The sequence below is a fragment of the Apis dorsata genome, unplaced genomic scaffold (genome assembly GCF_000469605.1).
Source record: "Apis dorsata unplaced genomic scaffold, Apis dorsata 1.3 scaffold_739, whole genome shotgun sequence".
Taxonomy (NCBI): domain Eukaryota; kingdom Metazoa; phylum Arthropoda; class Insecta; order Hymenoptera; family Apidae; genus Apis; species Apis dorsata.
The window spans coordinates 73,475-76,936 of NW_006263900.1; the positions used below are offsets into that span (position 1 = coordinate 73,475).

At 14.1% G+C, this 3,462-nt stretch overlaps 1 protein-coding gene across 4 annotated transcripts in view; it reads right to left on the minus strand.

Annotated features, from left to right (window-relative positions):
* LOC102671188 (phospholipase D3-like) overlaps positions 1-3,462 on the minus strand; it is an 11,658-nt gene that overhangs the window by 6,013 nt on the left and 2,183 nt on the right. The gene's annotated exons all lie outside the window — the stretch shown is intronic.

A 3,462-nucleotide genomic window follows, 5' to 3' on the forward strand; every position in this document is an offset into this window, starting at 1 on the left:
TTATTTTTGTGATTTTTTTTAAATTATTTTCGAAATAAAAATAATTTTAAAGGATTGAAAATATGATTTGCCATAAAATAAATAAATAATATAATTATTAATTTAAATAAATAAAATTATTTCATTACTTTTTATTTATTCGATTAATATTTATTTATTTAAAATATTATTCATTGAAATAACAAGAATAAATGAATGTTTGTTTAAAGAGAAATCGACAAATATATGTTTGTTTCACACAAACAATTAAGTATTTATAATAAAATATTGAGATTAAATTTAATAAAAATATACCGTAATGAAAAAAATCTTCCATAAAATTTATACACATATAAATTCTAAACGTTGTATACGTTAATCTGTCTTCTTAAGTAACTACTTAGAATGTATTTTACAAAGTGAATAAAGTCGATCGAAAAATGATGTTTGCTTCACGACGGACTTGCGCTCAAAAGCTTTCTGTGACCTAAATAGTTTTTTTAAGTTTCAAAATAATATTTTTTCACATTGATATTAATCATTTTATTTTTTTTGCATTAATTTTATCAAAACTTTATTGGTAAATGAATTATATTAATTTTTAAGAATTATATACTTTATAATTATAAGTTTTCATTGTTTTTTTTTTAAATATAAAAAAAGAAATAAAATATGCATTCCACTTGACATCTATACTATATTTGATTAAATGCATAAGAATATCTTAAAAGAATTGTTAAATTTTTCTTTTTTTTGTTTTTCTTTCGATAATTCTTTTATTATCATTTTTATCGTATTTATTTGAACTTTAAAAAAAAAAAACAAAAATAAAAAAACTGATAAAAAAAGAAATTGATAAAAATAAGAAAAAATAATTTTAATAATATAGAAAATTAATAATTAAATTAATTTTAATAATATGGATGGAAAAACTCATAATTATTATTAAATTTTTATTTTTATAATTGAATATTATCAATAATAATAAACTTATTGAAAAAATCCTTGAAAATCTATACACTTGCTATTTTTATATGTATAAAATTTTAAAGAACTTGTCTTATACATTTATATATATGTATATATGTAAGTTTACTTCAATATTATATATTAAAATAAATAATCAAAAAGAAACAATATAACATTAAATAGATCGAATATAGATAATAATTTGTTATGTTTATAAAAAATTTTTGTTAAAGAAATAAAGATTTATGAAATTCAAAAAAATATCTATTTCTATATTTAATAAAATAATATTTTGTATGAAATGAAAATCATTACACGATCCAATATTGTGAATGATTTTAAATATATAGAATGTATCTATTTCAACTATATTTATTTACCATTCAAGATATATATTGATATGTATTTATTTAAATAATTTTTATATGTTTCATAATTTTTATTAATAAAATTTCAAATAAATTTATTTGAATAATAACCAAATATATATATCACATATATGAATTATTATAAATTTATTAATATAAAATTATTAAAAAAATGGAAAAATTCCATTTATTTTATAGCAATTCTTATAACAATCTTGAAAATATTTTGATGCACATAAAATCATGTTTTATTTCTATTTAATAGAAAAGAAAAAGTNTATATAATAATTTTATAAATACATAATACATAACTATACATTTATAAAAATGCAAAACATGAATACTTATAAATAATATTATCTATAATACTAGTTAAAAAAGAATCAATTTATTCTTCTGCTACTATTGTTTAAGAAAACATTGTCGCTGTTCACACCTCAAAATAACTAAAAACAATATATTGCAAATTAATAATAATTTATCGTTGTTAATATATAAAAATAATATATAAAAATATTTTAATGAAAATAAATAATATATAATAATAATAAATAAAATATTATGCATTTATCCTTGAAAAAAATTGAAATATAATATGTATCATCTACAGTTATTCACAAAAATATTCGAATATTTCTTTTTTTTTTTCTTTTTTTTCTTTTTTTAATGATCTATACATCTTTTTTAATTATAGAAGAAATGAATTCAATCTTGTTTTTTTCGATAAAATATTTATTATATTTTATAAATATAAATAATTTAGTTAACTAACTTGACAATAAAATAATATTAAAAATTAAATAATTGAAATCATAACTATTTATCAAAAAATATTCGAACTCTTTAAAAATTTATAATAAAATAACTAAAATAGCAAATTTTTTAATAATTAAATATTAAATTAATTAAATATTTGTTTTTGATATTTTCTTAATTCATAATATTTTGAATAATCAAAAGTAATTAAGATATTATATCAAAAGTATTAGATCAAAAATTATTTTTTATTAAAAATATATTTTATATTTTATATTTTTTTATTTTAAATGAATTTGTTATTTTAATGTATTATATATTTTATATATTTATGTATATTTATTTTTTTAGTATGTATTATAATTTTTTATTCATTCCATGATCCAATTTGCATATGGACATGTAACTGCATAATATATAATATTTGTTAATTTAATTCGATGATTTAAATATGAATTGTGAATATTTTTGTACAAATAAAAATACATTTTTTTTTTATTTCTCCTCAAATAACAAATGAGCAGATTTTTTTAAGATTTTATATACTAAATTAATATAATAATATTATAAAAAATAATTATAAAAATATTATAAAATTAATATAGTAATATTATAAAAAATTACTACATTTGATTTTATAATAGAATATATAAAATAAAAAATAAAATAAAAAATTATTTAATTTGATTTATTGTTTGAAAATTAAAAAATAAATCAAAGAAAAATACATTTTTAATTTACAAGAATATTCAAACACATTGTAATTTTGAGTTATCATAATTGAGGAATCTTGTATAAACATTCTCATCCTCAAACTATCGATAAAATCGATAAAAAATAACAAAATACACTAAAGAAAAAGAATAAATGGATTTATCTAAACTAGGAATAAAATATACAGTATATTATTAATAAAAAATAATTTTAATTAAAAAAAATACTTAATTTTTAGATTGCTTAAAATATATTATAGAAAGATATCAAAATCATATTTAATTTTTATAAAATTTACTATTTTATTATAAATTTTTAAAAAGTTTGAATATTTTTGTGACGCAAAAAATAATTACGATTTCAATATTTAATTTTTAATATTATTTTATTAACAAATTAATTAACTAAGTTGCTTATTTATTTATTTATATTTATATTATTTATATATATTTATATTATATATTTATTTATATTTATATTATTTATATATTTATAAAGTATAATAAATATTTTGTCGAAAAAAATAAATTTGAATTCATTTCTTTTATAATTAATAAAGATATATAAATCATTAAAATTAAACATATGTTAGTGTCCGAATATTTTTGTGAATAAATGTATGTATAACATGTGATAACAAAAGAGTTAAATTTCATTTCATGTAAATGAAATACTG